This window comes from Bufo gargarizans, chromosome 1 (assembly GCF_014858855.1).
Source record: "Bufo gargarizans isolate SCDJY-AF-19 chromosome 1, ASM1485885v1, whole genome shotgun sequence".
Lineage (NCBI taxonomy): Eukaryota > Metazoa > Chordata > Amphibia > Anura > Bufonidae > Bufo > Bufo gargarizans.
In genome coordinates, this window is record NC_058080.1 from 687,637,642 (window position 1) to 687,658,177 (window position 20,536).

Consider the following 20,536-nt stretch of genomic DNA (forward strand, 5'->3'; position numbering starts at 1 on the left):
TCTAGTGGTGGCTGGAGGCAGTCAAATTTTCTCATTTAAAGAAATTTGTCGGCTACGTTATTCTGTCCTCTTGGAGGGCTACATAATGTAATGACACACCTGATTATTTTAGAGGTTGATCACTGGTGCGTTAAAAAGAAGCAGTTTTATAGAACCTGCATATTAAGCCTTTCATCCGACTCCTCTCTGTCAGTGCTAGCATTCATTGACCAGTTTCAAAGTTACGTTCTATAAAATGGCTTCACCCGAAAGAGAACCAGTCACCTCTCCTGACATGCCTATTTTAGTAACTACACCAAACGAACAAGACCACGCTTAAATTACAAATACATTTGTCGTGTGCGGCCTCATATGCAAATTTATTCCTGGAACTGTGGGAGAGGGAGATCCTCCAGACGTAATCCCCTGCCAGGGACTAATAGGGTACAATACTGGGGACGATACATAGATGACATCCTCATCATCTGGCAGGGGACTGAGAAGGAATTTGGATCATTTATACAGCAACTTAACAAGAACAACAAAATTACTTTCAAAACAGGTCGAAAAAGGATGGAATTTTTGGATGTTTGTTTTCACGTGGATGGAGAGGGCGAGATCACTTCAGACCTATTTAGAAAACACACTTCGGTCAATACCCTGTTGCACGCTGAATCATCACATCCAGGTAAACTAATTAAAAGTATACCTACGGGTCAGTTCCTGAGGGTCAGGAGGATATGTTCCACTGAGCAGTCTTTTGAATTTCAGGCTCAGGAACTGCGACAGAGAGGTTATGGCGCATGATGCATTGAAGCAGGATACCAAAGGGTGCGTCAACCCAATAGATCAGACCTACTCTATAAAAATGAAAGGATCACTGGCTATTAATACACGTTGGAAGGAGGTACGTAGAGCACTGTTGAAATATTAGGATGTATTACGGATGGACCCACAACTAATAAAATTGGTACCCTCATATGTCCAGATCACGTACCGAAGGGCAAAGAACCTTAGGGATTACCTAGTTAGAAGCCATTATGTTAAACCGATAAACTCTGATCTATTTGGCACAAAAGGGTCCCCCTGGGAAAATAAGGAATGTGGGAAATGTGTGGCCTGTGTAAACATGGACAGGGCGGAGAACGTCTGGGCCGAAAAAAGACATTTGTCCATCCAGTTCGGCTTGTCATCCACCAACTCTTCTGTGGTGGTTGTTGTCTGGTCCGGACCGTCGCCTATAGGTAATTTAGGTTTTAATCGTTTTTAACAGGAGTATATTAATGTCTACGTGTGATTTTAACTGATAATAAATTACATAATGTCTGTTCTAACTTTTCTCATTATGCTTGTGTTTTTTTTAGAAGGCTACAACAGGGATCGCTGGGTGTCTCTCATTCATGGAGGCCGATGACGGTTGGCGATATCAAAGACATGGGGATCCAGGGTTTAGTGTACAGGTGTATAATAGCATTATAATATGGACACTGATATGTTTTGATATTGGTGTAGGTTTATTGATATTCAGCTCTTAGTAATGATCTATCACTTTATGATGTCTGAGCATATTATACAAGTTTTATGAATGATGGCAAATTTTATTGTCACGATTTTACTGTCACCAGTTGTTTTTCCTATTAATATTTTTTTACAGATTTTTGAGTATGGTTATTATTTAGGCCTCCAATATGGTCGTTCACATAAATGTGCAAGCATGTGCATTGTTCTTTGTCAGCCAAGCCAGATATTCTAGAGGCACCGTCTGCGTCTGTAGCATCAACAGCTGATTACGGAAAAGCCAAGGACAGATTTTTTGCGCTGTTCTACAATCTAAAGACCCAAAGTCTAGTCAGACTGACTGACCAAAATGTGGATGCGTAGGTTTGCTGTCAGTCAGTCTGAACAGAAAGAAGGCCTTACACCAGTCTCACATAGGACTTGAGCTGCGCTTCGTCACACAACCTGCCCGCGTACAACATTTGTCTCCCTGATATTTACTAAATACTTAAAACTTAAAGGGGTTCTACACTTGTTTCTTGGGCGTGGCTCAGCCCCATCCACTTCAATGGGACTGAGCCGCTCACCGATCAGTGAAATAGTTGTGAAGTCACTGGACTGCGGGAAACCAGCAAGAAGGCCGTAATGCTAATGTGAGTGCCGCTGACCAGCAGGGGTCTCGGCTGTCAGACCCCCACCTATCAGGTGCTGATAAACTATCCAAAGGATCGATCATCAGTAAGAAACAAGTGTAGAACACCTTTATTGATACGCTAAAATATGAGACAAACCAAGCAGTTGGTAATTTATGTATATATTTTTATTTGCTGCACTTATATAGTCAACAATTATCTTTATCGATCAATTACAAAGGCGCATGGATATCAAGATGGATCATTCTGAAGCAGATACTGTATCATCATCATGTGGGGATCAGCACGACTAATGATTATTTATGATGCAATGGATAACTATAGCATTATTGGCAACAGTATTCTAGTGTAAGGTCGCAGTTTTTTGTCAAAGTCAGTATTTGCACAGACATTTGAGGCTTTCTACTGTTCTATGTCCTGTGTCTATGACACTTTTAAAAATGTGGGTAGGGTTTAGCATGATGGGCGAGGTCTCAAGAGGTTTTTATGAATCGCGTAAAGACAAAGCCCGTTGTCATCTTATTGTTAATATTGGGAGGACGTGGAGGGGAGAGTCTCATCAGCCAATCTGGGGACAGTAGGCAGGAAACCGTCTATGTTGAACCAACAGAAGCACCATAGTGTGTACAGTTTAAATGTGTCTGGCAGTGTCCGACAAAAAAACTATTACAGTCACAAGCAACTATTTTAGTGTGATAGGGACACTAGGGAAAGAATAGAAAGATATATCGTAATTGTGTAGATTTTAGGGAATCTGATCAGGGAAAGCTTTGAGGGAGTGAGGGGGCTAGTCACACAGTGCTTGCTGCTGCAGCAACTCAGACTAGTGGTTCTGCATTACAAAAGCAACTGCCTGCAAAAAAAAATAATAATAATTTTTTCTTAATATGAACAAAGACAGCTTTTTTCACAACTTCAAGTTTCTACAGTTCATTATTGCCAGCACAGCACCCAAATGCCATTCTCCTGCAAAGCTCAGCAATTGCACATTTTTTCTGTGTATTATATTATATATATATATATTCAATGCATTAAATCCGCATTATTAAATGTGTTGCATTATAGCAAAAGCATTTTACAGCAATGATGCCATTTTTATACATGTGTTATTAAATGCCTAGTTGAAAGAAAATGCACCGCGAACACCGTATTATTGTATTAGTATTAGTGGATGTCTCAGAGAACATCCCATGTTTTTCATAGACATTTTAGTACAATAAGTTAATTGTTGAACAAGTGATATTACACACCTACTTGAAATACATTTCACGGCAAAAAATGTCGTTATTTTATGTAAACCGTAAAATGTCAATTCCAGTGTGCAGTGTGTTTGTAGAAGGGAAGCGACATTTAATTGCACCTTTGTCTTTAAATGACAGAAAACACACTTGCAATTTTGCTAGTACCATTTAATAATCTAAAACCTGTGACTTTTCATTAACAGAAAACCCATGATGTAATTTATGGAAAACCCACGACTTTTAATTATAGGCTACATAACAAAATGTCTGGAAAACTTAAGAGTGCAAAATGTGGGTAGCAGCACCAGCCATGCAGCCAGAAGTAGTAGGCCACAGTTCTCCCTGGCTTTTGAAAGGTGCAATATTATTATTGTGGACAAAGAGGATGACATTGTGTACCGGACAGCTCACACCTCCTTTTAGTCACAACAGGATGACATGGATGTCACTTCTGAGTGTGACAATACACCTTGGAGCCAGAGGTCAGAGCATTCCTCCTGTTCTTCCCAGTTGCAACCGTAGAGAAGCTTTTTAGTTACATCCTCTGTCTTGCCTGTCCCATCCTAGCGGGGTGCCTTTTCCCCCTAAGAACAGGAAACAAAACCGTACCACACACTGTGAAAGCTACCCAAAAGAGTCTCCCTGTGGAGGAGTTCTGAGAACAGACAGTGTTTAGATTTCCATTAGGAAGCGGCTCAGGGGAGGTGGGGGACCCAACGCATAGCTGTGTTGGTGTTAGCAGTGGTACCTGTAGCAGTGGTGGCAGTCGGGCCACAGTGGCATTTGGGCAAATACAGAGCAGAGAATCTGGAGAGGGGCCAAGGAGCCCACAATGACATATAACAGTCTGATAAAAGTGGCGGGGTGGGTAAGGACTTGGACGTGTTGGACCTGGGAGTCGGATCTGGGTGCTGAGCAGGAGCTAACTTCAGAAGAGGAGGGTGGTGGCAGCAGCAATAAAGAGCAAAGGTAACATACAGCCAGAACCTTCCAAAAACTGTCAGGGCCAGATATGATATGTGTTGAAACTGTGGGCGCAGGCTCAAAATGTGCCAGACCTAGGCCAAGCTCAACTGCCGCTAGCTCTGTGAATTTACCATCTGGCAGGTTTTCGCCACAGTGCCAGAAGACAAAAGCATTGCTGTGTGCAAGGTACAAAGTTTTAAAATAAGCCATGGGCATTCAAACACAAACATAGGCACCAGGGCCCCAATGAATGACATGAAGCGGCATCACCAGTTAGTGTGGGAAAACAGAAGTGGCTGGAAGATAGTGCAGCAGGAGAGTCCTTCTTCTCCCAGTCTACTTCTGGTAAGGCAGATTGGAACAGTGGCCTGAACTGGCCCAGTATGCTCTCTCTGTTCGGTCTTCTACAGCCTATAGTGTCATGTCAGAGATGGTTTTTAACATGGTAGGTGGCGTCATCATACCAAATGGAATAAGTTGTCCTCCAACATTGTAAAAAACATTATTGTCAAAATAAACAAGGCTTGGATCCGTGAGGATTTTCACACTCCTCCAGATAAGGCCAATGAATAGATCTGCCCTTGCTATTGGTGCCCCATCATGTCACAACTGCTGTCTGCCTGCCATCACATTCTGTACCGTATGGCTGCTGCTGCCACCATTTTGCCACTGCCTGCCATCATGTTCCTTAGCATATGGCTGCTGCCACCAACATCATGCCACTGTCTGCCTACCATCAGGTTCTGTACCGTATGGCTCCTCTGGCGATTAGCAGAGAGGAGCAAGAGCAGGAAAGGTGCTTACTTAAGACATTGTTCTCCTGCTTGTGCCCATTCTGCTAAAGCATAGCTCATATGCCAGGCTTTAGCAGATCAGTGCTGGTACAGGCAAGATAGCACATTGCAAATGAAGCTCCTGGCTGTACAGCGCTCAGTGCCGCTGCAGGGGAATCCTTGCTCCCATACAAAGCAGTGTACGGGAGTAAGGATTCTAAAGCGCAATAGGCACCTGAACTTCAGGTCCCTATTCTGCTAGGAAAACACAACAAAATTAATGAAAGCATATTATAAAAATTATTTTCAGCACATTTAGAACAAGATTAAATATAGTTATTATGAACGTTTAGGTACACTTTAACCCCCATCTGCCCCCGCTAAGGAAGAGTGTTTTGAAGTTTCCCAATATGAAAAAAACACATTTTAAACATTCTGTTTGTTTAAACTGCTACTCATGTGTTTACCCACAGCTATGTATCTCAGCGTCACCCTGACATTATTTGCTATTGCAGTCATTACGTTGCAGAGCATAAAAGTGGATGGGGTGAGGAGAGAAAGAGCAAAAAGAGATAACATTTTTCTATTTAAAAAATCTGATACCTAGGAGACTAGGGGTTGTTATATACCAATTTCCAGGGCAATTGGAGCATATTCATGTACAAATCAAGCTTTAAAAAAAAAAAAATCACTGTATCGGGCACAAAACAAGTTTCAAGAAGTTCTCTCATTTGTAGTGTACGGGCAGCCTAAAACAGAACAGAATCTTGGGCTTAAAGGACAGACATGCACACAAGGGAGTTATCCAATGACGAATATAGACATGAAAACATATGGCACACGACAATCTCTTTCTAACAAAGCTAGAACCAGCCCTGTACCTCACATGGATCCAGAGATCTCCCCATTCATTACTCCTATTGTTCTGCTAGATGTATTTCACTGCATGTACATGTACCAATTTAAATGGAGCATGTCTCAGTCCCACAGGTCAGTCCCCAAGGAGGCAGGTAGCTGGTAATTTGTGGAAAGAGGTGCTCAGAAAGCCTGCTATGATGGAACATATATTGGTCCAGAATGTGCTAACAAATGGACATGCCCACCAGATATGGTACATTGAGCCTACTGAATCACATCCTCGAAAACAGAGAAGTGAGACCGAGGGGTAAAATCGGTGTAATTGTTTGGGAACCATGTACGTCCTATGAAGGACTTTAAGTTAGTTTTCAACTAGAGAGACCTGCCAAGTTTCCCTACTTATAGTCTCACAGCAAGTATGCCATTTAGATAGAGGCAATGTCCAATGGATGTCCTCCTCCTACCTGGTCATAAAAGGTAACTTACAGTCACTTATCAGGGTATTTAGTAAGTTGTATAGTCTAGAAACCAACCCTACCCTTTTTAAATTTATATAGGATAAAACGCTCAAAAGGAGAGGACTGGGTGTCCTGAGTGGTTCTCGTCGTGGTCCGCCAGAATGAGAAGATTTGCAATAACCAATATTCCTCGGATTGTGGTGGAGAATACTTGGTTCACACTTGTTCAGAGGACATCACCTTCCCCCTACTTAGTAAATAATGTAGGCCTTTGGCAGACCACCAGGAGAATGCCCTGGCATTCACACACGGGGGAAATTCTAGGTTATGTAGCAGCTAGATAAAGGGGGACGGTTTAGATTGAAGTCCAAACTTAAAGCGTACCGATCTCCACAGCTGAATAATATAGGAGGTTAGGAGGCCCTAGTTTTGAGGTCAGTTGGGAGTGTGCTTGAAACCCAAAGTAACATGGGCCAAGTGTGAGGTGCTATGAGGGTAGCCTCGACATTTACCCAGATAGGGGGTGTATGACGACTATGAATAAGAAAGAGCTGAGCTAAATGGGACGCTCTATAGTATTTTATTAAGTTATGCAGGAGAGGACTCCACTGCATAACGGAAACCGTTTTGCAGCCCATAGACTTCTAATATGATGGAATGAATTCCGTCATAGAATTGCGTTATGGTTCCTGGTAAGGGAATCCATAACGCTATTCACCTTTTACCAGTAAATGAAGCAAGAATTAATCAATAGGTCATTTTCTGACTCATTCCCCGGGGCATAGCTAAAGTCTCATGGGCCCTGGTTCAAGAGTTCAAGTGCTTCGTGGCCAGGGGTAAGGAAGCCCTGAGGAAAAAATTTAAATGCCACCCCCAGTACCAAATTCTTTACCTAACCCCTTCCCTCCAGCAAGAAGTGTAACTTGACCAGCATGCACTTTCTTGTGGCACAAGCGTCTTTGGGCCCCCTCAGGCTCCTGTGCCCGGTAGCGAATGCTACCTCTGCACCCCCTATAGCTACGCCCCTGCTCATTCCCTTCAACCGCCTAACAGTCACGTTAAAATTGGAAAAACCCTACCAAAAATTTCACTTCTTTATTGTAGATATGGGTCTGAAGTAAATTGTTTTTTTACCGCACAACTCAGGGGACACTATTGCACTTTTAACCCCTTAGTGACATAATTAATTTTAGCCTCAAGGAACAGCAATATTGTGTTCTAGCAGTCATAACTTTTACTTTTTTTTCCTCCTATTTTTTATTTTTTTTTGCAAAATTAGTTGTAGTTTTTTTAGGAACCATTTTGGGGTATACCGTATTTTTTGTCATATAAGATGCACCGGCCCATAAGAAGCAACTACCAATGTAGTAGAGTTAACACGCATGCTTTCTGAGATGTGCTATCTAAACTAAGCAAACACCTTCAAATGATAACATGATGCAGGGGCGTAGCTATAGAGGGTGCAGAGGTAGCAGTCGCTACCGGGCCCAGGAGCCTGAGGGGGCCCAAAGACACCGGTCTTATGGAAAGTGCATGCTGAAAATTTTTCAATTTTTGCCTCCCTGGCCACAAAGCACTGAGGGAAGGGGGGCCCAAGCTGAAATCTTGCACCAGGGCCCATGAGCCTTTAGCTACGCCCCTGACACGATGATTTAAGACATTTGAGTTAAGAGTTTGAGTGCTAACCCTGCTACATCTGTAGGTTTTAGAGGAGGACAATAATTAAAAAAACACCAATCAGACCCCAAAGTTAATCAGACCCCAGCTGACATTCCCAATCAGACTTACAATGTTAATAAGACCCCATTAAGACCTCAGATCTGACCCCCATTCAGACCTCAGCTCAGACCCCAAAGTGAATGACCCCCAACCAGACCTCAGATAAGAGCCCCATGCCTCTCATCAGCATCCATTTCCTCATATCAGCCCCCAGCAGCCTTTCATCATCCCCCATTGCCTCAGATCAGCTGCCCGCAGCCCCCTTTGCCTCATGCTTGATAAATAAAATAAAAAAACACTTACCTCTCCTGATCCGGACGCCACCGCTTCTCTCCTCCAGCGCTCTTCTTCCTCCGTCGGCTGTGCTGTTACCTGACGCGTACAGAGCGAGGTCACAGAGTGCCCTCATGCTGTGCTGAGCCACAGCACAGCCGATGACCAGGAAGATGTGAGTACAGAGCCTTCACCACTTCCTGGAAGCGCTCATTAGTATCCTCCCCAAAAGACGCTGGGGCATTTCCTCCCCACTTTTGGGGGGAAAAATGCATCTTATGGGGGTCAAAAATATAGTATGTAGTGTATTAAATAACTTATTTTATTTTTAGGGGGAAAGATAAAAAAAACTGCAATTTTTACATTATTTTGTGGAATTTATTTATGGTGTTCACTGTGTGGTAAAAATAAGTTTATTATGTGTGAGGAGAGAAAACATAGTAAAAAAAAATATATAGAAATTTGTTATTATCAGTGTGATGACAATAACTAATTTCTATATATTTTTTTTACTATGTTTTCTCTCCTCCTGCAGGCAGTCAGCTCTGCAACTGTTTCCTCATCCTCCTCCAGACTCAAGGGGAGTGGCGCGGCTGCTTTAGCTGCTCATATCTCTGCTTTGGTACCAGCTAGAGATATGGGCCTTGTATTGTTTGAAAGCTGGCATTCCAAGATTTCAAACAATACCAGAATTCACGACATGGGAAGATATCACTGTTATCGGGATGCAGTGAATACAGCTGAAAGTGAAAGTAAACGCAGGCTTTACCTGCCATTATTCCCGACTTGATTTCTAACAGTGATATCTCCTCTGTTGCTGGAATGCCAGCTTTCAAACAAGTCCAGTTCCATGCTACCTGCTACCATTCAAGAGATATCAGTAGCTAAAGCAGCTCTCTCCCCTCCACTTCCTCCTGAGCTCAGCCGGGACAGAACAGTTAAGTACTTTTCCCACAGGCCAAGCTAAACTGAGGTAGAACAGTTAGGTGGTTAAAAACCACTTATCTAAGGCTACTTTCACACTTGCATTGTGCTGTCTGGTTTTGAGTTCTGGCACAGGGTCTCAAAACCACAGCACAATGCTTCAGTTTTGACCCACTTCATTGTCAATGGGGAAAAAACTGAACAAACCGGAACGGAGTGCACCAGAATACATTCCGTTCTGGTTTGTTGAATTCCTATGCCGGACACAAAATCGCTGCAAGCAGTGTTTTTGTGTGCAGCATAGGAAGCTGAAGAAGCTAGATCCGCCACCAAAAACCATATAAGTCAATGGTGCCAGCAGCAACTGACTTACAATGGTTTTAGTGCCGGTTTCTTCATTTTCGATATAATGCTACCAGATCCATTCAAAAGGGATGCAGCTGGTTGTATTATTATAAAGGAAGCGTTTTGCACCAAAAACGCAGATGTGAAAGTAGCCTAACATTATGATCATGATCAGGTATAAAGTATTCCTTTTTGCCTTTAATTTATTTTATTTAAATCATGCCAAATTACATATTTATACAACAACAAGACCCGAAACCTAACCCACCCCCTTCCACTACCGTATGATTGAAAGAAAAGAAAAAAGAAGCATTTATTAAGTTCAAAATCAACACATCAAATTTGCAGTACCTCACGATTTTGTATAGATATCTAATTTATCAAACAATGAATGACAATTCTATTTCCAAATTATGACATTAGAGATACATATGGTATATACACGTCACGTCCACCTGGGTAGAACTGCTGGATGTCATCGGCTTTCTACTCTGGTTTATAGATGGGGGATCAGTCCACTATGATGTCCATATGCCCCACTAGGGCAAATTTAAAGGGCTTGCCTTTGTGAGACAACCCTTTCAAGAGGATGAATCTTACTACCTTGACTTTTGACTCTTGGGCTAAGGCCTAGTTCAAATAGTCAGCATTTGGTTTGTATTTTGCAACTGTATTTGTAAGCCAAAATCAAGAGGTGAGCCTACAAAGGAAAAGTATAATGGAAAGATGTGCACCTCTTCTGGCCCCACTCCCGGTTTTGGCTTTACAATACTGATGAAAAATGCTGATCAAACATTGACGACGTGAGTCTGGCACTGGCTGTGTTGCAGACCTAAGGTCGATTTAGTCCTTTTTATCAAGACATTATTATAATGTGCCAATCAACCACAGTGATAGTTGTCTCTCTCTCACGCTTCTTGCTCATGAGCACAAACATGTATCATCTTGGCGAGAGAGAAATATCGCTTATCTCAGTTACTGGAGGTCAACTTTTATTGTTAGTGATAGGACAGTTTATTTTCTTATGGCTCTAAATGTTGATTTTCATGATGCTGGATAAAGATATCAGAAAAGTAATAAAACCCCATGACCGCTATCTCATAATTTATAATTATCAGCAAGTACAGTATATAGAGTGCTTATTATATACTGCAATTCTGATTATGGAAACTGTCCACTAGTTATTCAATTGAATAGGAAGGAGCCGTCCCATTGAAATGAATAGAATGGCTGAGATGTAATTACACCTGCTCACCGCAGGTAAACAGTACGAGCGCGCCCTTCAAACAGCTGCTCGGCGTTGGTAGTGGGAGCTGGACCCCCGTCTATCCAATATTGATGACTTATCCTAAGCAGTTTGTCACTTGGGAGAACAAAAAGATCAGGCAAAAAAAAAAAATTCAGTTAGCCTAATCCTTCTCTCCCTCGACTAAAGATGGGAGTTGGGAGCTTCCCATGCACATTAGATTGCTTCCAAACTCGCCATTATTGACAGGTTCAGCTAACAATACCCTAATGTTTATGGGGGGCCATTAGGATGAAATAGTCAATATGCCACTTCAGAAGGATGTTTACAACCCGGAGAACATACAGTAGATATCCTATTTGTGGTTCTCATAAAGAGCATTTGCGTTACGCAAAAACTTGAATTTCTACAGTGAGATACTAATCCTTGCTTATATAAATTTTATCTAATGGACTAGCAATTTGCACAAATAATTCCTCTAAAACTGAATATAGCGGTTGTGTGTGGTCAATTAGTCCCTTTGAGAACCTTGAGGTTGGAGAACATCGTTCAGGAAACCCTTCTTGCCCATTACTGTACTTCTATTTGCTTGTATTTACTGTAATTTATCTTGTTAATAGTCCAGACTTTCTGCAATCTGGGTCTCTATAATTAGAAGCAGCGATGAAGGTTAGGAGCACATACAACAGTGATACAACACAGCAGGCAGGGCTATTACCCATTCATACGAAGAGGACTTCCTGTAGTCATTTTCAATGGAATGTGAATCATCAATGACATTTTCCATCAAAAGGTTTTTAGAGATTTGGTCAAGCAGCGTTACATAGTAACATAGTTTATAAGGCGGAAAAGAGACATCTGTCCATCCAGTTCTGCCTGTTATCCTCCAGAGGAAGGCAAAAAAAAAAACTGAGGTAGAAGACAATTTTCCCCACTTTGGGGGAATAAAAAAATTCCTTCCCGACTCCAATCAGGCAATCAGAATAACTGCCTGGATCAACGACTCCTCTCTAGTAGCTATAGCCTGTAATATTGTTACGCTTATTACAGAGGATGTCCCCTCGTCACAGTCCTGGGGATAAATAGATGATGGGATAGATCTCTGTACTGACCCCTGATATATTTATACATAGTAATTAGATCTCCCCTCAGTCGTCTTTTTTTTTTTTTTTTAAGTGAATAACCCTAATTTTGATAATCTTTCAGGGTACTGTAGTCCCCCTATCTCAGTTATAACTTTAGTTGCCCTCCTCTGAACCATCTCCAGCTCTGCTATGTCTGCCTTGTACACAGGATCCCAGAACTTTACACAGTACTCCATGTGTGGTCTGACTAGTGATTTGTAAAGTGGTAGGACTATGTTCTCATCACGGGCATTTATGCCCCTTTTGATGCAACCCAATATTGTATTGGCCTTGGCAGGAGCTGCCTGACATTGGTTTCTACAGCTTAGTTTGCGGTTCACTAAAATTCCTAAGTCCTTTCCCATGTCAGTGTTACCCAGTGTATTACCATTTAGTATGTACGGGTGACTTGCATTATTCCTCCCCATGTGCATAACCCTACATTTGGCAGTGTTAATCCTCATCTGCCACTTCTCCGCCTAAGCCTCCAATCTATCCATTTGTAGCAGTATACTGTCTTCTTTAGTGTTAATTAACCGCCTCCGGACCGCCTAACGCAGGATCACGTTCCAGAGGTGGCTCACTCAGGCAGAGTCACGCATATACGCGTCATCTCGCGAGACTCGAGATTACGCTCACAGCCGGCCCGCGCATGCGCATCGCGGGCCGGCAAAAGTTAGAGTATAAGTTCGTCATCAGCCTGCCAGCCAATGATCGTCGCTGGCAGGCTGATGATTTTCAAAAAAAACTAAATCAGAAGCCATCTAACACATTCTATTTATAAATATAATGTGTTAAATGGCTTCTCTGCTCCTCTGCTGGTCCTTTTCGTCAGTTGGTCTCAGCAGAGGAGCAGGCATCACAGTGAGTACACCCAACACAACACTTAGCCCCCAGATCACCCCCCATCACCCCAATTAACCCCTTGATTGCCCCTGTCAATCACTAGTGAAAGGGAAAAAAGTGATCAGTGTAAACTGTCACTTTTTTTTTTCACTGGTATTGACTGTTAGGTTTTAGGATAGTTTAGGCCCCTTGGTTAGGTAGTTAGCGATAGTTTAGCGCCCAGCCCACCGCACCGCAGTCACTGATTCGCTGATTAGCATTTGTACTTTTATAGTATCTGTAAGTGATCAGAACTGATCACAGTCAGATCTATAATAGTATTAGTGCCACCTTAGCTCGCCCTCCGCCCAAAACGCAGTGTTGGCTCGATCATTGCACAATCACTTTACAAGCGCTGCGGTGATAAAAAAATATCAAAATTGATTATTTTTTTATCAATCGCAGCGGCCTCCGGTACTTCGCTAGCCTCCCATTTGTAAGACAGGCTTGCTTTTTTTCTTGGGTAGTCTCAGGGAATACCCCCTAAATTTAGTTGCCCAAATGGCAAATAAGGGGTATTCTTCTGAAGAGGCCTACAGGCTTCTGACCCAGTCGGATGAGGAATGGGAACCCTCATCTGACGAATCCAGCGGGTCAGAATATGAACCTGTAGAAAGCAGTGGCAGTCTGACCCAAAGTTCGGACGAGGAGGTTGAGGTCCCTGATACCACCAGGCGTACCCGGCCCCGTGTTGCTAGACCACAGGTTGCGCAGGATCCACTTCAAGGGCAGCAGAGTGGGGCTGGCGCTGTTGGATTACGTGGTGAGGCATATACCAGCAGCGCAGCCCATCCTGGACCTAGTACCAGCACTGCCGTAGAACATGGTGAAGTGGCAAGCACCAGAAGGGCAGTTGAAGCTGGTACGGTGGCACGTACAGTAGTTCCCCCATCGCAGCCACCGCACAGACAGGCCCGTAGAGTCCCTGAGGTGCTGGCAAACCCTGATTGGCAGCCCCCCAACTTCAGCCGCACCAGTAGTTCCCCCTTTCACCGCCCCAGTCTGGAGTTCGGGTTGAGACAGCTCAGATCGGTTTGGCACTGGGATTTTTTGAGCTGTTCTTGACCGCGGAGCTCTTGGACTTAGTCATGGCAGAAACAAATTGGTATGCCACTCAATTTATAGCCGCCAACCCGGGAAGCTATTGTGCCCAGTCTTTTCGGTGGAAACCTGTCCAAGTTTCCGAATTAAAAAAAATTCTGGGCCTTCTCCTCAACATGGGCCTAACCAAAAAGCATAAATTGCGGTCATATTGGTCCACGAACCCAATTCATCACATGCCCATGTTCTCTGCTGCCATGTCCAGGACACGATTTGAGACCATCATGCATTTCCTGCACTTTAGTGACAACAGCACCTCCCGTCCCAGGGGCCACCCAGCTTTTAACCGGCTCCACAAAATTCGGCCCCTCATAGACCACTTTAACAGCAAATTTGTAGATTTATATACCCCTAAAGCAAAACATCTGCGTAGACGAGTCCCTTATACATTTTACCTGGCGCCTTGGCTTCAAACAATACATCCCAAGCAAGCGCGCCCGGTATGGGGTCAAATTGTATAAGCTCTGTGAAAGGGCAACAGGCTATACCAAAAAATCTATGAGGGTAAAGATCAGACCCTGGAGCTGGTCGGTTGCCCTGACTACCTGGGGAGCAGTGGGAAGACAGTCTGGGACTTGGTGTCACCCTTATTTGGCAAGGGGTACCATCTTTATGTGGACAATTTTTACACAAAAGTGTGCCCCTCTTCAGGCATTTGTTCCTAAAACAGATTGGCTGCTGTGGCACCGCGACCTAGTCGTCGGGGCTTCCCCCAACGGCTCGTTACCACCCGTCTTGCAAGGGGGGAGAGGGCTGCCTTGTGTAACAAAGAACTGCTTGTGGTGAAATGGAGAGACAAGCATGACGTTTACATGCTCTCCTCCATTCACGCAGACACGACAATACAAATTGAACGAGCAACAGTGTCATTGAAAAGCCCCTCTCAGGCCACGACTATAATTCACTCATGGGAGGGGTGGACTTTAATGACCAGATGTTGGCTCCTTATTTAGTGTTCCTGCCGCACCAGACGCTGGTATAAGAAGGTGTCTGTATATTTGATTCAATTGCCACTGTATAATAGTTTTATTCTCTATAGTATGGCTGGGAGAACAAGATCCTTCCTCAAATTTCAGGAAGAGATCATCGAGAACCTCCTGTATCCAGGAGGTTCCGTGGCCCCATCCACCAGTGTAGTGAGCCGTCTACACGAGCGACATTTCCCCAATGTCGTTGCTGGTACCTCAACCCAAGCGTCACCTCGAAAAAGATGACGTGTCTGTAGCAGGAGTGGAATAAGGCGTGACACCTGCTCTTTCTGTCCTGACTGCCCTGACCACCCTGCCCTATGCTTAGGGGAGTGTTTCCGGAAGTACCACTCACAGGTACACTATTAGCATAGGGATTGCATCTCACAGGACAGGCACACAGGGCTGCTGCAAACCTCTCCTTTCACCTGCGACAAAGTGCATAATGTACTTCGCCACATCTCTGGGCGATCTGCGCTTTGCACATTGTCCCATGGGGAAGGAGAGGTTTGTCCTAAAAAAAAAGGTAGAAAAAAAATAAATAAATAAATAAATCACCGGTAAGCAAAAAAGTTAATGTTCTGTTCAAATAGTTAAATAAAGTTTAGAAAAGTTAATGTTCCGTTCAAATGTTATTATAATGTTAATAAATTTATTGCGTTGCGGCCTGTTTTTTTCTTTTTTGTTTATTTTTTTTTACCTTCTAGGTGGACCAAACGATGAACCAGCTGCAGCACTGATGTGCATTCTGACAGAAGCATTGCGCTGCTGTCAGATTACACAAAAGTCGGCGTATGCGGCGCTGCAAGACGAGTGTTCTCCTCTGCAGTAAAAGATATGTTTGCCGAGGCTTATGAGCTGAGGGGGCGGTGGTGTTCATATGCTTTGGCAAACACTTTGTATATAAAAAAAACAAAAAAAAAACACAACGGCAATGATTTATTCATCCACATCGATTGATGTAAATGGAGAAATCGGGTTTGCCAGGGCATACGAGCTAAGTGGGTATGGATGTTGGGCGGAGCTCCTATGTCCTGGCAGACGCCTTTCCCCTCTTTTTTTTTTTGGGCAGACATTTTTTCTTCTACATTGATCGATGCGAATGAAGAAATCTGTGCCGTTCATTTTTTTCTTTCAGCGCAGAGGCTGAACGGAAAAAAAAAATCTCATTACCCGTATGCTCAATATAAGGAGAATAGCAGAAACTCCTAATGCTGGCCATACATGTAATGATTGCGGAGACCCTCAAATGCCAGGGCAGTACAAACACCCCACAAATTACCCCATTTTGGAAAGAAGACACCCCAAGGTATTCGCTGAGGGGCATATTGAGTCCATGAAAGATTGAAATTTTTGTCCCAAGTTAGCAGAAAGGGAGACTTTGTAAGAAAAAAACAAAAAAAGAAAATCAATTTCTGCTAACTTGTGCAAAAAAAAATAAAAAATCTTCTATGAACTCGCCATGCCCCTCATGGAATACCTTGGGGTGTCTTCTTTCCAAAATGGGGTCACATGTGGGGTATTTATACGGCCCTGGCATTTTAGGGGTCCTAAAGCGTCAGAAGAAGTCTGGAATCCAAAATGTCTTTTTTTTTGTCACAAGTTAGCGGAAAATGATGATTTATTTATTTTTTTCTTACAAAGTCTCATATTCCACTAACTTGTGACAAAAAATAAAAACTTCCATGAACTCACTATGCCCATCACGAAATACCTTGGGGTGCCTTCTTTCCAAAATGGGGTCACTTGTGGGGTAGTTATACTGCCCTGGCATTTTAGGGGCCCTAATGTGTGAAAAGTAATTTGAAATCAAACTGCGTAAAAAATGCCCTGTGAAATCCTAAAGGTGCTCTTTGTAATGTGGGCCCATTTGCCCACCTAGGCTGCAAAAAAGTGTCACACATGTGGTATCGCCGTACTCAGGAGAAGTAGGGCAACGTGTTTTGGGGTGTATTTTTACATATATTTCTCTGACCCAGCATGGGTATATGTAAAAATACACCCCATAACACATTGCCCAACTTCTCCTGAGTACGGCGATACCACATGTGTGACACTTTTTTGAAGCCTAGGTGGACAAAGGGGCACAAATTCCAAAGAGCGGGCACAAATTCCAAAGAGCACCTTTAGGATTTCACAGGGCATTTTTTACACATTTTGATTTCAAACTACTTCTCACGCATTAGGGCCCCTAAAATGCCAGGGCAGTATAACTACCCCACAAGTGACCCCATTTTGGAAAGAAGACACCCCAAGGTATTTCGTGATGGGCATAGTGAGTTCATGGAAGTTTTTATTTTTTGTCACAAGTTAGTGGAATATGAGACTTTGTAAGAAAAATAATAAGAAAAAAAATCATCATTTTCCGCTAACTTGTGACAAAAAATAAAAAGTTCTATGAACTCACTATGCCCATCAGCGAATACCTTAGGGCAGTGGTTCTCAACCTTTCTAAAGCCGTGACCCCTTAATACAGTTCCTCATGTTGTAGTGACCCCCAACCATTAAATTTTTTTCCTTGCTACGTCATAACTAATTTTGCTACTGTATTGAATTGTAATATATAGCATAAATACAAAATATTTGTAAACCAAATAAATAACTTTAAAATAAATAAACAATAAATACCCCCTAAAAAATAAATCAGTGGTGCGCACAGTACCCCTCAAATAAATAACTCAGTGGTGCTCACAGTACCCCCCCCCCCCCCAAAAATAAATAAATAAATCAGAAGTGCTCAGGGTCCCCCAAATAAATAAATCAGCGGGGCTTCAGGTCTCCCCCAAATAAATAAATCAGCGGTGTTCAGGGTACCCCCAAATAAATCAGTGGTGCATCAGGTTTCCCCCAAATAAATAAATCAATGGTGCTCAGGGTCCCCCAAATAAATAAATCAGAAGTGCTCAGGGTCCCCCAAATAAATAAATCAGCGAAGCTTCATGTCCCACCAAATAAATTAAGCCTTGCTCAGCCAAATAATTAAAATAAAATCAGCCAGGCTCAATTAAATCATTGGTGGCAGTGGTGCTCAGCGGCGGTGTCATTAACGAAAAAACTCGGACCTCAGCAGACAGGCGGCCCGACTTACCCGTCCAGACGTCAGGCTCCTTCAGCACAGGCAGTGATAGGACATCACTTCCTGTGCGCGAGGATAAGGGGCCGCTGCCGTTGTGCGGGCGACCCACAATAAGAAGCCTCAGGCGACCCCACGGAAAGGGCCGATCGACCCCCAAAGGGGTCGCGACCCCTAGTTTGAGAACTGCTGCCTTAGGGTGTCTACTTTCCGAAAAAAATGCGGAAATTCACATTTTTGTACCATAGTTTGTAAATGCTATACCTTTTACCCAAACCATTTTTTTTTTATCAGACATGTAGAACAATAAATTTAGAGAAAAATTTATATAGAAATGTAGTTTTATTTAAAAAATGTTACAACTGAAAGTGAAAAATGTCATTTTTTTGCAAAAATTTCGGTCAATTTCGATTAATAACAAAAAAAGTAAAAATGTCAGCAGCAATGAAATACCACCAAATGAAAGTTCTATTAGTGAGAAGAAAAGGAGGTAAAATTAATTTGGGTGGTAAGTTGTATGACCGAGCAATAAACTGTGAAAGTAGTGTAGTGCAGAAGTGTAAAAAGTGGCCTGGTCATTAAGGGTGTTTAAGCTAGGGGGGCTGAGGTGGTTAATTTACACAGTTTAGCGTCTTCTGCAAAAATAGATATTTTACTATGCAAACCTTCGACAAGATCATTAATAAATATATTGAAGAGAATAGTGCCCAATACTGACCCCTGAGGTACCCCACTAGTGACAGTGATCTCTCCAATACTGACCCCTGTAGTGCCCCACTAGTGACAGTGACCCCTCCATTACTGACCCCTGAGGTTCCCCACTAGTGACAGTGACCCAATCTGAGTGTGCACTGTGTACCATTAATAACCACCCACTGTTTTCTATCACTGAGCCAGTTGGTCCATAAAGGTCAACCAAGTGCCATAAAACGCTGTGATTACCCTCACCTCTGAAGCTTTTTTACAGAGAGAGAGTTGGACCCTCTAAATTACTATGCCTGCGACTCTGTAGTATCACCCTTGGTTAGGCCATTCAGAAGGGCTGACAACACTGGAGAGATATCTTCATACGTTTAAACTTTACGGCACCATGTTCAATGCTAATTATTGCTAAACCATCATTTGTGGCAAATGCAGTGTATAAGACTCGCTATAATTGTCTGGAGCTGTTCTTCTTGGCTCACGTTCATCACTCATAGCTTGCCAAGGCTGTCCAGAAAAATTGATCTTTATATGCACAGCTGCTCAAGCTTAGATGAACACAGTCTAAAGCGGAGATGCATAAATAAAGGACCCTTCACACAGGGCTATGCGGCAGGCAATTAATCGGGAATTAACCATTTTTTTCCCTGATAATTGCCTGCTCGTCAGCGGTGAGAGCTGCATTTACATGTAGACAGCACCTCCGCTGTATGAGGACGAGCAATTGCTGCTATGATTTCTCGTCCTCGTAGATATCTGCTACCCAAAAACAATGATTTTGGTGGCTGCACCAGTGATGAACAAGCACCTCTACACCGGGCAGTTATCAGGAACAAAGTTCCCAGGAATGCTTCTTCCCGATCAATGCTCTGATCATCAGCCCATGTAAAGGGGTCTTAAGTGCAACTGATATTGCAAGGGTTCAGAGCTTTGCTGCCAATTTATTCCGTAATAACTATCTCCTCTAAAGAAGTCATACATGCAGAATACAATATGTAAAAAAAAACTTTAAAAAAAAAAAGGCCATACAGATCTGTACTATTATTTGCCAACAAATTGTTGGGTCTATGTAATATATTCCTATAACTCACGACTCTTAAAGGAATCTGTCAGCATGATTCTGGCCGTAGGGCCGCTGCATGTGGACGCGGACCCATTCACTTGAATGCACTACTTTTTTGCTGTGTGGAGGGATGGACAGAAATCTCATGGAAGCACTCTGTGGTGCTTCCGTTCCATTGAAGTGAATGGGTCCGCATATGTGATGCGGGGTGCACACGGCCGGTGCCCTTGTATTGCGGACCCGCTATTGGGGCCGCAATACGGGCACGGCCAGGTGCATGAGCCCTTATCTGCAGTAATATAATACATGGGCAGTATTACAGATAAGGAGTCCATTTTTTATTTTCCTAATGCTCTCTGCCCCCGTTCCCCCGCTGTCAGTTCTCATAGCTGATCTGAAATACAGAATCCGGACTGCTGCGCTGTGATAACATGATGGAGAGGAGTCCTGTGCTCATGGACACCAGTCCTGACCATGTATTTCAGCGCAGCTTTAAACACACTGACAGCAGTGGAAGCAGGGCAGTAGGAAAATAAAAAGTAGTGATCTGGACTCCTTATCTGCAGCTCTACTCATAATAGTCCGTGATTGCGGTGACAGATTCTCTGTAAAGAGGTTTGTTTGTGACCTGTTCTGTTACATATCAGCTGCCACATTAACCCTAGAAACATTGTCATCTGGCTCAAGT

The 20,536-nt window shown here is 43.1% G+C and overlaps 1 long non-coding RNA gene across 1 annotated transcript; it reads left to right on the plus strand.

Moving 5' to 3' along the window:
* Positions 1-538: 538 nt before the first annotated feature.
* On the plus strand, positions 539-1,463 carry LOC122936325. The gene is made up of 3 exons (XR_006388914.1): positions 539-667; positions 751-886; positions 1,344-1,463. It is a non-coding gene; the product is annotated as an uncharacterized LOC122936325 (long non-coding RNA).
* The last annotated feature ends 19,073 nt before the right edge of the window (positions 1,464-20,536 follow it).